The sequence below is a fragment of the Sceloporus undulatus genome, chromosome 1, assembly GCF_019175285.1.
Source record: "Sceloporus undulatus isolate JIND9_A2432 ecotype Alabama chromosome 1, SceUnd_v1.1, whole genome shotgun sequence".
NCBI classification, from domain to species: Eukaryota; Metazoa; Chordata; class Lepidosauria; order Squamata; family Phrynosomatidae; genus Sceloporus; species Sceloporus undulatus.
Genome location: NC_056522.1, coordinates 43,544,156 through 43,559,085, shown reverse-complemented (window position 1 = coordinate 43,559,085; position 14,930 = coordinate 43,544,156).

Genomic DNA, 14,930 nt, shown 5'->3' with positions numbered 1-14,930 from the left:
GGCTGGAGCTCCAACCGCGGAGAGCCTTCCCAGGCCTCAGCAAGGCCTTGGAGCCGCCGCGGGGGCCGCGGTGGGCGGGGCCGTCCCGGTTTGGGCGCCAAACCGGACCGGGACCGGGACGGCACCGCCCAAACCGGGACTGTCCCGCCGGGGGGCGGGATATGGCAACCCTAAGTCAGGATCATGGTAGTTGCCCACTCCTGTTTAAAAGCATGGAAGTTGCTTGACATAAGGGCCCTTAAATAGTCAACTACATATTATCTTCCCTTATGCTTGCCCTGTTTCTAATATCTTTCCTTATTTTTTATTTTGTTACTTTAACGTATTAGGGTTAGACAGTTGTTTCATTCGATTTTCCTATTTGGCCATTTCAGAAACTCTTTTCCCACAGTGCTATGCCATTTTCTCCAAGTCTTTCTCAAAACTTTGCTAAACATAACAGAGAAGTATTCCTGATCTTTGACCCCAGACAGCAGCGGCTTTAAGGGAACTCTCAGGTAGATTACAGTTAGAGAGGTTCTTTCATTGAAAATCTCCAGGTAAGAGCTTCATACTGTTGTAGATTTATAGAAAAATGTTACAGAGCTTTGGTGTCAGATGTAAAGTTACTTTACTGTAAACCTGTAAGGAAGAAAAACAGACGAATGTAACCAGTATGCAGAGATTAATTAAAAACATTGAGGGATTACCTTGAATTTGAATTAGGTAATCCATGAAAGACAAACAGCTGAGGCTAATAGAGAGAGGAAAAAAATGCAGACTTGCAGGGAAAAAAGATTACTGAAAAGCTTAGAATGGTTGCTTTTCTTTTAATAAGTAAAGATAGTGGCTGGATATCAGCTACTTATGTTCTCCTGGCCCAACTCACCAAAAGCAACCTTTCTAAGATTTAAAGACCTGATGGAAAATAATTCAGCTATGCTTTGATCACCAGTAAAATGGGTCTCCATCTATGAAGCTGATGCCTGGTAAAGTAGGATAGTGATGGGGAGTTATGATTATAGCAGTAGTGTCAACATTATGACTATGTAGCATTGTTAATATGAAGTGAGTGTGGTTGTGTGTGTATGTGCGTGCATGCATGCATGCATGCACACCTTCAAATTATAGAATCATAGATCCAAAACACACTGCAGAAATAATCCAGTTTGAGACTGCTTGAACTACATTAGCTCAATTCTAGGGAATTCTGGGGACTGTAGTTTTCTGAGACACTTAGCCTTCATGTCAGAGCTCCAGTGCCATAATAGACTATAATTCCCAGGATCCCCTAGCACTGACCCAAGGCAGTTAAAGTGGCCTCAAATTGGAATATTTCTGTAGTGTTTTGGACCACAGAATCACAGAGTAGCTGATATAGAATTCTGGACATTATTCTTACCGTTGATATGATCATTCTAATATAATGTGTCAGTTCATAGAATCATAGGCGGGGTACAGACCGCCGCTTTGCAGCGGTCTGGCGCCGCCGCCAGAAGGTCCGCGGGGGAGCCGGAGCCTTCAAACGGCCCGACTCCCGCGCGGACCGAAAAAAGAAGCTCCAAAATGGAGCTTCTTTTTGCGTCGCGTTTGCGACGTAGCGAGGCGCCAGGGGTGCGCTCGCTACGTCAGCAGCGGCGCGACGCGTCTGGACGCTGTGCGTCCAATACGCAAAGATGGCGGCGCCCATGTAGAAAGGGCGCCGCCATCTTTTACGTATTGACTACGTATTAGGGTTAGGGGGGTGCGGAAGCACCGCCCCTTCCTAACCCTAATACGTATTCAATACGTATTTTTTGGCGGTTTGTAACCCGCCATAGAATGCATTTTAGCAGCTCAGTTAGGGCATTCTGAATTAACTTGCCATTTTGCATATAAGAGAGAAACAACTTAAAATATTTAACATATATTTGTTCTGCAGCATATATGCTTTCTGAATCTTCTTATGCTGTGTTCCATTTTACTGTCTCTGCAGTAAGTCATAGTTACAAAACATTTCCTTCCTCTTTCCTGATTTTCAGTTTCAAGGACACTAACTAAAAGGCACAGTTCATGTCATGTAGCACAATTCACTTCATGTAAAACACACAATTCACTTCATGCATATACTTAGTGTATGTGAAATAATTGTGAATATTAAACAGTTCATGCAATTAAAAGGCACAGTTCACTTCATATATCATATATCAGATACACGAAGTGAACTGTGCTTTTTAATTAGTGTCCTTGAAACTGGAAATCAGGAAAAAGGTTTCTTATTCTAAGTAGAAATAATTTTTAGGGATCCAATCATTATGCTTTTAGTGTAATGAGGGAAGCAAGAAATTTTGACAACAGAAATTATTTTCAGTAGCAGGATGCAGAACAGAGACACAAGTAAAACATGCAGTGAAGTATACAGTGATCACTCCACATTTGCTGGGGTTAGAGGTGAAGGACCTCCATGAATGTGGAAAAACTGCAAATAAAAAAACACTATTCTTTTTAACTAAGAGAACATCTGTCTAGGAATCTCCAGGTTCTCCAGTGCAATTCTATGGTCAACATCTGCCAGAGGCTGATCACAGAATCATGCTGGAGGACATACAAATGCCTAGAGAAGTGTTTTCTCTAGGAACTTCTAGGTTCTCCAGCACAGCTATATGGTCAACTTCCAGCAGAGTTGCCCTGGATGACCTAAAGATTTCTAGAGAGAATTTGTTAATCCAAACCACAAATAATAAAAACCTCAAAAGTAAAAGCCACAAACATGGAGGGCCAACTGTAGTGTGTTCCTTTTCAAAGTTCCAGCCAGTCAGTCATGCCCTTTTCCTGCATATTTCATGCCAATCATCCTCTTCTGTTTTCTATTTTTCTTCTTCCCATCAATAGGATAGAGCTCCTTCACCACTGCTCATGCACATTCTACAGTAATCTTTTCTGAAGCCATGTAACCTGCACCAGTCACTGAGTGGTAAATTTCCTAAAGTTTCCCTGGAGATTATGCTGCAGTTGGATCTGAGGTATTAATTTCTATGGAAAGCACTAAAGAACTCCATGTAGTACTACCCTTTGCAGGACAGTTGAATTTTTCAAATAGTTGGGAGGGAGAATAAGGGAAAGAGTGTTTTGCTTTCTCTTCCCTTTGGGAATGAGAATGAACAGAGATAAAGAAGAGGTAACAAGGAGCAGATAGTTTAAAAAACCAGTAGGGATTGAGGCTGAATTTATTTTATTGACATCCATTAATGTAACCATGGCATTAGAGAACAAGTTTGGTGTATTGGTTTGAGCATTGGACTAGGAATCTAGAGACAAAAGTTTGAATCTTGACTCGGCCATGGAAACCCACTGGCTGACCTTGAGTTAGTCACACTCTCTCAGCCTCATAGGATGGCAATGACAAACCCCCGCTGAAGAAACTTGCCAAGAAAACCCCATGATAGGGTCACCAAGTTGGAAACAACTTGAAGACACAACAACAACAACCATAGCCTTGATCAATGAGCTATCCAATATCTCCCCTGCTTGGCCAGGGGGTGTGCTGGAGAGGTTCCTTCTTACCCCACTATCCTCTAATATCTGCCTTTTTCTTTTCAGTAAGAATTATGTGGCTCTCTAGAAGTAGTTCTGCCCAAGCCACCTTAGCCATTTGTGAAGAATGCTGGGAGTTGCAGTCCAATAACATCTGGAGTTCTGCATAAATCCTACCCCTAGTCTATAGGCACACTTTTAGAACTTGGAAATACAGTATTAGTTGGGAGAAAAAGAAGCCCACTGCCAACATGATTAGTTGGGAATTGTACTTTAAAAAACAATACTTTTCCAAGTTCCATTCTTTCTTTCTTTTTCCATCCACCATCTCTTCCCCCCCAGAGAGCATTTTTGAATGTGCAGGTTTTTTTCTCTGAGCCATTTTGATGAGCACTACAGGCAGCAAGTATTGTTGGTGTTCTTGTATTTACATCCCACCTTTTCCCCAGATCTGGGACACTTGGAGGCATACAAGGTTTAAGGAAGTACAGGTGAAATTCCATATAATTAAAACATTAAAGTATGTAATTAAACTAGAACTAGAATTAAAAGCAATTTAAAAACACACCCATTAAAAACAGCTGCAGCAACAAATAAGGGCAATACAGCACTTTATTAAAAGCCCTTTCCCCATCAGCAGTTAGTTCTTAAAGGCCTATTGGGGGGATGCCTGTCTCCAGAGTAACACCACAAAGGGTGCCAGTTTAGCCTCTCTAGGGAGAGAGTTTCAAAGCTTGGGAGCAGCCACCAAGAAAGGTCATACCTTGTGTTACAAATTATCTGTGCAGGCGGTGAAATAGAAAGAAGAGCTTCTCAAGTTCTCAGGGCACAAGGGACTTTCATATGGGAAAATATGATCCTTCAGATAACATAGATATCTGAATAGATACCCGGACACCAAAAAAGCCTAATTTGTTTACCCCTAATTCTGCTGTTATTATAGTTTATCTGTTTGCTTATTATTTTAAATTATGTTTTAAATTGTAAGTTGTTTAATTGTATTTTGGGGATGGGTTGGGATTGTGGGATATGGGAATGTATGTTTTAATCCTGTAAACTGCCCCAGTTGTGTTGCACAGAGGGGCAGGATTATTATTATTATTATTATTATTATTATTATTATTATTATTATTATTAGATGCAGGCATCATATTTCATAGAATCATAGAATAATAGAGTTGGAAGAGACCGCAAGGGCCATCCAGTCCAACCCCCTGCCATGCAGGGAATCCAAATCAAAGCATCCCCAACAGATGGCCATCCAGCCTCTGTTTGAAGACCTCCAAGGAGGGAGATACCACTACACTCCGAGGAAGTGTGTTCCACTGTCGGACAGCCCTTACTGTCAAGAAGTTCTTTCTAATGTTGAGGTGGAATCTTTTTTGCTGTAGCTTGCATCCGTTGTTCCAGGTCCTAGTCTCTGGAGCAGCAGAAAACAAACTTGTTCCCTCCTCAATATGACATCCCTTCAAATATTTAAACAGGGCTATCATATCACCTCTTAACCTTTGCTTCTCCATGCTAAACATTCCCAGCTCCCTAAGTCGTTCCTTGTAGGGCATGGCTTCCAGGCCCTTCACCATTTTAGTCACTCTCCTTTGGACATGCTCCAGTTTTTCCACATCCTTTTAAAATTGTGGTGCCCAGAACTGGACACAGTATTCCAGGTGGGGCCTGACCAGAGCAGAATATAGTGGCACTAGTACTTCCCTTGATCTAGACACTATACTTTTATTGATGCAGCCTAAAATTGCATTGGCATTTTTAGCTGCTGTGTCGCATGTTGACTCATGTTCAACTTGTGGTCTACTTGGACTCCCAGATCCCTTTCACATGTAGTTTCATTCAGCCAGGTGTCACCCATCCTATATCTGTGCATTTCATTTTTAAGCTCTAAGTGCAGTACCTTACATTTCTCCATGTTGAATTTCATTTTGTTCACTTTGGCCCAGCTTTCTAGTCTTTTCAGGTCATCTTGAATTTTGATCCTGTCCTCTGGGGTATTAGCTAGTCCCCCTAGTTTGGTGTCATCTGCAAATTTGATAAGTATGCCCCAAATTTTATCCTCCAAGTCATTGATAAAGATGTTGAATAGCACTGGGCCCAGGACAGAGCCCTGTGGGACCCCACTGGTCACTTCTCTCCAGGCTGAAAAAGAGCCATTGTTGAGCACCCTTTGGGTTCGGCCGGTCAACTAGTTACAAATCCATGTAACAGTTGCCTTGTCTAGCCCACATTTTACAAGCTTGTTTGCAAGAATGTCATGGGAAACCTTGTCAAAGGCCTTACTGAAATCAAGATATACTATATCCACAGCATTCCCTTCATCTACCAAGCTAGTAATTTTATCAAAGAAAGAGATAAGATTTGTCTGGCATGACTTCTTTCTCTGAAACCCATGTTGACCTTTTGTAATTATGGCATTGCTTTTTTTTTTAATTATTTATTTATTGAAAGAAATAAAACATCCAAAATATAAAAAAGACAGTTCTTAATAATACATCATATTTCTAAAAATGCATATCAGGTCCATTTCGGAGGAAAAAACAAACAAACCTCAGTATACTTCCTTGAGCTTGAGTTTTATAAACTAAAAATTTCTTTGTTTCTTTTTATACTCTTATTATCCCTTTTAAATTTACCATTAAGTTCTTACGACCCAGGTTTATTAATATGTTAAAAAATTATTGTCACCTTCTTATTAAAGATATACCAAAATCAGAGAAAGAATAACAATCTTCTCTACCTATATTTTTTCATCATTTCTCATTAACATTCTCTTATCCACTTGTTCTATTACTATATATAATTTTCTTATTGTTAACTGATACGTTGATTATCTAGACTTTGATTTTATATTTAATTTACTGCCGGGAACATCTCTTCACCTTTTTCATTTTTAATGTATTCATTCCAACATTCCCACTTATCATAAAAATCTTCAATTGATCCATTCTTTAGTAAGTGCGTTAATTTTTCCATTTCATAGTAGTCCATCATTTTCAATTGCCAGTCTGCTACTGTGGGATGATCTTCCTTTTTCCAAAACTTAGCAAATGTCATTCTAGCTGCTGCCAGTGCATACATTGTCATTTTTTCATTCCTTCCTTCCATTTTAATACCATCTGTCATATTCAGGAGATACATCTTTGGGTGTGGTCTGTCTTCAATTTTTAAAATTTTCTGTAGTTCTGTATGAATGTTTTCCCAAATTTTTTTAGCTTTTTCGCAATTCCACCACATATGTAAATAATTCCCTACTTCTCTTTTACACTTCCAACAGGTACTTTTATTCTTACTAAACATTTTGGCTAATTTGTAAGGTGTCAGATACCACCTATACATAGATTTGTATATGTTTTCTTTAATTTCCATACTATTAATCTGTTTGATTTTTTTCTTCCAAAGCTTTTCCCATTCTTCTAGTTGAACATTTTCTTTAAAATCCTTTGCCCATTTTATCATAAAATCTTTTATTATCTCGTCTTCTAATTCGAATTTGAGTATTAATTTATACAACTTAGAAATTTGTTTTTCACGATGGTTTATTATTTTCTCCATTTCTAATTCTCCTTTTTCAATTCCAAATTCTTTCATGTCTATCCTAAATCTTTCTCTAACCTGTCTATATGCAAACCAATTATAAGTAAATCCAACCAAAATTAATTCTTCTTGAGTTTTTATTCTTCTTTCCCCTTTATCAATCTTCGTAATATCCTCATATGTCACATATTTATTCTTTAAGAATTCCTCTCTTCTATACATTGCTTCATTTGTGGAAACCCAGAGCGGGATACCACCGAACCATTTTCTTTTATATTTTAACCATATTCTTAACATAGATTTTCTCAATATATGATTATTAAAGTTACCATCAATTTTAATTTTATCATAAAACATATATCCGTGTAGACCGAATTTTAATTCCACTCTTTCTAAATTTAGACTTCTCTCATTATCTAATCTCATCCAATCCAACATCCAGTCTATTACACAAGAATAATAATACCATTTAAAATTTGGTAAATTCAATCCTCCTCGGTCGACTTCATCATGCAATATTCTCATTTTAATTCTTGGTTTCTTATTATTCCATATAAATTTCGATATATCTCTTTCCCATACTTTAAACGGGGTATCATTAACAATAATAGGTAAGCTTTGAAAAAAAAGATCATTCGTGGTAAAATTGACTTTTTGTGATTATGGCATTGCTTTCTAGATGTTCACAGATTCTCTGCTCTAGAATCTTTCCCAGTATAGATGTCAGAGTAACTGGACGACAATTGTTGGGATCCTCTTTTTTTCCCTTTTTGAAGATGGGGACAACGTTTGCCCTCCTCCAGTCTGCTGGGTCTTCTCTTATTCTCCAGGAGTTCTCAAAGATTATTGCCAATGGCTCCGATATTACATTTGCCAGCTCTTCTAATACCCTTGGATGTAGTTCATCTGGTCCTGGAGACTTAAATTCATTTAGATTAACAAGGTATTCCTGTACTATCTCTTTACTTATTTTGTGCTGAAATTCCCCTATTCTGTCCTCTGCTCCTTTATCCTCAGGTTGAGCACCCTTTTCCTTTTCTGAGAAGACTGAAGCAAAGAAGGTGTTGAGTAATTCTGCCTTTTCTCTGTCTTCTGTTAGCATTTTGCCATCTTCTCCACGCAGTGGCCCTACCATTACCTTCTTCTTCCTTTTGCTGTGGACATATCCAAAAAGCCCTTTTTATTGTTTTTAACCTCTCTAGCAAGCCTGAGTTCATTCTGCGCTTTAGCTTTTCTGACTTTACCCCTACATGTGCTTGCTATTTGTTTGAATTCCTCTTTGGTGATTTCCCCCTTTTTCCATTTCTTATACATGTTCCGTTTAAAACTTGGCTCAGTTGAAAGTTCCTTAGTCGTCCATCCTGGTTTCTTGAGACACCTCCCATTTTTCTTCCTCACTGGAACTGTTTGAAATTGTGCCTTCAGTATCTCCCTTTTGATAAAGTCCCATCCGTCTTGAACTCCCTTATCTAGGATTTCTAAACTTAGAGAAATACTGGAGATGATCCCATGGTCAGGAATACTAAAAGATAAGGGAGTTCAAGATGGATGGAACTTTATCAAAAGGGAGATACTGAAGGCACAATTTCAAACAGCACTTTATTATAATTCATAACCAGCATATTGAACTGTGCCTGGAATTGTACATGTACTTCTTATATGTTACTGTTGTGTGCCTTCAAGTTATTTCCAGCTCATGGTGATGCTAAGATGACCCTATCGCTGATCTAGCGAATTCACGTGAATGCATTCTGGCCCCCACTTTCTTTTCATTCGAAATTAAGAGAAATTCCTCCTGTGTGATAAACTCCGATGTCACCTAGGGGATTTCCATGACAGAGCAGGGAATTGAATCCTGATTCCCAGAGTCATAGTTCAGTGCTCAAAATACTGCACCATGCTGGTTTTCACTCCTTATATACTACTATTAAAATGCCAAGAAAATAAGTAAATATAACATGGAGTAGAAACATGTTTTACCTCTAACTTTGCAGGTCATACTTCTGACCTGAAAATCAAATATTGAGAATAATTTTAATTCTTTTAAAGCCTTTTGACTTTGCAAGTGTAGTTTCAAGGAGGTGGAGGGGAAATGTTTTGGTCTGCTGCCTGAAATTCTAATATGTCTACTGTGGACAAAGAAGTAATTAATCTTCGCATACCCTCTGCTCTGAAGGAACTGTAGGAAGGAGAAAGAACACAAAGTGAGATATTATTATGTACATGCATTCTTGGGAAATCATAATTCCATGCAGAAAATCAGTACGTAATTGCTAAGCACTTAGTGCACCAGAAACAGTCAACTGGGAAGGGATTAATAGACCCAAAAGAATAAGCTCTTTCTTTGCTACTAAGCAACGATGAAGAGGACAGGAGAAAGAAGGCTGTGAAAATACTTCCGGATAGGCATCCAGTGTACCAACACAGTGGAGAAAGGCAATTGTTCAATAGTTATTGTTAGGTGCCTTCATTGTTTTCAAGGTTTTCTTGGCAAGTTTCCTCAGAGGCAGTTTGCCATTGCCATTTTCTGAAGCTAGAGACTGTGACTTGCCCTGGGTCACCCAGTAGGTTTCATGCCTGAGTGGTAATTCAAACCCTATTTTCCAGAATCATAGTACAGTGCTCAAACCACTTCTCCATACTGTTACCCATGCTGGTTGATATAAATTTTGGACTCAATGATAACCCTTGGATGACCCCTGGCCAGACTCCTAGCTTGCCCGCCATTACTGGCAAGGCGACAAGACATGTACACATTAACAGCCACATTAACATCTCAGAAGGTCTGGGAAGTCGCATGAAGGGATTATCTTCAGCCAGAAAGAGCAAATGTTTGCCTTTCCTGGAGCTATCACCCCCTCCTCAAATCTGTTGTCCGAACAACTTAAGTCATAGATATTATCAGACCCAGACATCCAGGTGAAAGAAAGCAATTAAACACCTTTGTTCCAATCACCAAAACTCTCTGCCCTCAGGCCAGATTTGGCCTATAAAAAGTCCCCACTTTTGCTGCTCAGCGCGCCATTTACAAGGTCTACTTACTCCACGTCAGTCAGACCTCTGTTCTGGTAGCCAGCATTTCTGCTCAAACCCAGGTTGCGGAGTAGATCTATCTCACTGTCCAACACCCCATTCGCTTCCCGGAGGAAGACTACATCTTGGTGAGTATACCATTAGCAAAGCCTAAACATCTTTTCCACATTTCCAACCTTTCTTCCTGAGCCTTGAATGTGTGTGTGTGCATTGTGTGTGTGTTCCCCCTTTTTGTTCAATAAAGTAGACATTTAGTTATTGCAATCTGTCTCAGCTCTATTTATTGGGATCCCCTGGTCTTCTCCGTATACACATCGGGAGACGATCTCGGAGGGCTCTTGTAGCCAGCCCCCTCTTGCAATATTCGGACTAATAACAACATAATAAAATTCCCCTAACGGACCCTTGGCTACAATTTGGTGGAGAATGCGGGCATAGAACTCTCCCCCGAAATCTGGACTTTCCAAACTGATCACTTGGGCTGTCTAGATCTCGGAACGTAGAGAGAACAGGGATCCCAAACAAACCGCTGCAGACAGGAATAAATAGGAAGGTGTGTGAGTGTGTTCTTGTGCGCTTGGCCATAAGGGCAAAGGACTATCTTGGGTTGGCTAATCCCGTTTCATCTCTTTGGTTAGGTGTCCTGCTCATTGGCTCCGGTACGCCATCCAGTGGTGGACCCTAATCACCCTTGGGCGTGTTTGTCGGAGTAGGCAGCCCGACGCCCTATTTTTATTTTCTCTATTTGTGGGTTGGGAAAAGTTATTAGGAACACCCTGGCCAGGCATCCTGAAAACTTTCCCACTCCAGAACCTAAGCTTACAGTTAAGAGTTGGTGCAAGGAACCACTGCAGCCAAATCCAGGCATTTGGGCTGCAGTGCAAAAAGGAGTCACAAGGCAAACCTCCAGTTTGAGGCATCCCTCGCATGGAAGAGCCTGTTTTAAAATGGTGAGCCAAGGAACCTTTAAGGTCTTGGCATGTTTGGCTTGAAGCCAGTGGGTCTTAACTCCTAGCTTCCCCCAGGTGTGTACCTCTTAAAGGTCACAGCCCATCCAGCTAAGTGGTTTTAAAACCCAGAGCTTTCTTTTTGTGTGCCTTTTAAGGGACACCCCATCTGGCTGCATTGGTTTTAACCCCAGCCTGTCACCACTAAAGCTACAGTATTGTGGGTCGGGAACAAACAGATCCCTTCCCATTGTATTATCCCAAAACAGCCAGAGGAAAAAAGGTTCCATAAAAACATAACCCAAAAATCACAGTCACAAAACCTCCTTGAACGGGCGAGGTAGGCAAAGGCAGGAGACGTCCTGGTCCGGAGGCCCAAAACCCGGGTTCAAGGGAGGGAAAGGCAGCTCGAGGAGAGTGCCAATTGCAGGAGCCTCATCGAGGTCCCAGGGAAGGAAGCTCAGGTAGAAGTCTAGCTAGGGGCCCAAGTTTGAGTGCCGTTGGTCGGGCCACGCAGAGTGGGATAGCAGCACTCGAGCTCCCTAGCGAAAGTGGGGTGGCAGCCTCATTGACTCCTAGCCGGGTCTAAACGGAGGACAACCCCTAAGTCGCTACCTGCAGGAGTGCCGGGCCCTCGCGTGAATTGGGTGGCAGCCCTGACCCAGAGTTTAAATTGAGGGTTCTGTGGAGGCCTCAGGGAGGATCCCAGAACAAGCGGCTCTTGGAGCAAGAGAGCCGGACATAAGGTACGAGTCAGTGGGAGACCGTAAGTGAAGGTTCCCATACCCGCTGGAAATAGGGATTTGTTGGAAGCCTGGTGCAGAGGTTCCAAAGATCCCCCAGCCCCGACTCAACAATGGAACAAGCAGGGAGAGAGTAGCCAGCCTCCCTCCAGGGAGGTTTCCCCCTGGAAATTTGGCTCTGCTCTCCAAGAATGTGAATGCTGGAGCATAGTATAGAAGAAAGACCCCAAAAGTCAGAACCCTAGAGGTTGCCTGGCTTTCAACTTCTCCCTTAGCAAAAAGGGGAGGAAAATAGCAAGACGCCCCTTAAGGGTCTTGCAGTTTTGAGCAAGTGGTTTTAACCCAAGCTCTGCAGTGGAGAAACCTCTTAAGGTCCCCACCAATTTGGGCTAAAATTGGGTCTAAACCCTTAGCCCACCACACAGAGGAGACTTTGCAATTTTGCAACAGCCTTGGAGGACGATCCTCCAGAGAAAAGAAAAGAGCAGCCAGGTCCCAGCTCATTGTCCTCCCACTGGAGGTCAAGACACTGAGAATTCCTAAGATCCCAAGGACCCCACCACTAAAATGGAGGAGAAAATTAGAGAATTGGTAGCCCAAGTCAACTTCCTCAGAGAGGAAAATTCCACTCTGGCAGCTAGGATCCAGAAATTGGAAATAGCCTTTAAGCAAGGACCATCCCTTTTCCCCATCACAGAAGCTTGTGTGATGGCAGAATTGTTGGGCCCCCTGAATCAAGAGACCAGTCTCAAATGGATGCTTCAAGCAGCAAACAGCCTCCCATCTGCCACAGGCTTCCATTTAACACAGCTAGCCAGATTATGCATGTCTCCTGCACACAGAGATATGCTAGAAGCAACAGTAATGTTTCAGGACCTTTTGTCCAAAGATATATACTCTTGCATGGGAGAAATCTTGAGCCTATTGTGGCCAAGAGAAGGTGTCAGGTATCTGTACCATAGTCTAAAGCAAAAAACAAATGAGGATCCAGAGGCATACATTGCCAAAAAGATTTTGCTAGCAAAGTTAGCTCTTTCCTCTGAGGAGATGGAGACAGAGTTTGTCAGTCATTTACTTGAGGGATTCCATCTCAAGAGCAAAGCGGTTTTGGACGTTCTAACCAAAGGGCAATATGGGGGACTGAATGCCCTTCACCCGGAGTTGGAGTTGCTTTCCCTAATGTTCCGTTCTCAGATAGCAAAAAGGCAAGAGAAGGCCCTAGCTAAAAAAGGGGAGAACAAAAAGAAAAGTAGGATGAGTATCCCAAGAGAATGCTTTTCAGGTCCACCTAGAAGCCCCACTCAGGCTGCTCCCACTCCCCAAAGGGAGATAGCAGCATCAGAAGGTCCAAATCCTCCCAGCATACAGCCCCTAAGACCCCATTCCCCTCATTCCCAAGAGACAGACACCAGCAGTTGTCCTGCAAACCTCCGGCAGACAACCCCTCATGGCCCATGTAAAAAGGAAAATGTCCCTCTTCCTTCTGGAAACACTTCTGCTGCAGTTCGGACTACAGTCCACAAGCAGAAAGGTCACAGCCAGGCCCCACATGGGCACCCAGGGGCCAGAAGAGTCAAAACCCCAGAAAGTAGGACATGGACTCCCTCCCAAAATCCCAAGACTTGGAAACCTTTCCAGACAGGCATGTCAGAGAAAGGGAACCCTAGAGGTCATTCGTCCCATCCCCGTGGTCCAAATTGGAATGGCACTGGGAGATGCGTTCCCCCAAGGAGACACAAGCCCAGTTCCTTGGAAGAAACAGCAGGAATGGGTGACACTGTTTCAGCCCAGTTCCCTGACCGAGAGGTGAGCCACACTGTCTCAGCCTCAGCTCCCCCATCCCCCACCACAGGGCAAGGAAGAAAGGCCCCAGGAAATAGCTTTCGAAAGGGAATCTTAGAGACTGCCCTTTGAGAAGCATAGCACTCTGCAGGCACTCCAGGCATGTGCAGAAAACTTTGGTAAATGTTGAGATTTTTCTCTGCTATAAAGTCTAGTTTGCCTAATGCCACAGCCTCATGGAAAATTTGGCTGCTAGAAGCCAAGAAAACCAAATCATGGGCAAAGGAAGTTGCAAAGCCCATCATCCTGGTTAGCTAATAACTCAGATTCAGTTAATGGCAAATTGCCTTTGTTTCCCCTTTTGTGACTTATACCACTCTGGTGTGAGTGGAAGGTTTGTCAATAAGGGAAAGGTGGCTTATCTCTGTAATGGTTGCAACACCATATGTGTGAAGGCTTGGAGGGAAAAGACTTCCCTCCCCCCCTCTTCTTTTCCTGCTTTGCGAATTAGAGATTGAGAAATGCTTCATTGTTTTCTGTTTGCTTACACTCTGCATGTGCTCAGATGCAATGCAGAACAGAAAGCTCTGAGCTGCAGGCTCAAGTTGTTTGCAGCGCCCCCTGTTCCATGGAACTAGTTTGGATTTGGAAATTCATTGCGGTATGGTCTCAAGCCCATTCCCCATTGTGTTTGTTCTTTATAGGTCTCTTTTTGAGTTTCTTGGTATAGTTTGGTATAGTTAGGATTGTCATTCTGTGTATTTGAAGGTTTTAGATAGTGCTGGGTTTGTAGCACTTCGATATTCTTGTTGTGTTGGTGTTCTGATTCTACTTCTGGCAAGAACACACAATCTGTCTTTTCTTTAGTGTAGATTTGTGCTGTTAGGATTTTGTCTTTTGGATATTGCTGTGTCTATGTTATGGTGCCCCTCCAGTTCTTAGGAACACATGGTTGGGACCCAGAGTGTATCTCTGCTGCCATGTGCTCGGGGCTGCATAGGTTTTAAGCTGTGGTTTCCTGTTTCTGCTTTCTTTTGCTCTCCTCACATGCTCAGAGGCCTCCTGCCGCCCAACACCTCCATCTTCTCTTTTGTTATTCTTGCATTGTTCAAGAGAGCTATTCCTTTGTCTTGTCTTCAGTAAGTGTTGCAGACCTTCTGCTCAGCCAAAAGTTTTTCTTTTGCTCTTGTAAATCTGATCTGGTCATCTTCCATGAGTTGTCATACATCCTCCTTCCCGAGAGTAGGACTCAACAGAGTTACACTGTCTCAGCCCAATTCCAAAGTTTTGGTCTCTTCGTCCATGGAGTTCTTAGCTGAAGAGCTCCCTCCCTCTTCTACAACATGCTCTTAGACTCAAATTTGGATGTTACTTGGTTAGACTATAGATC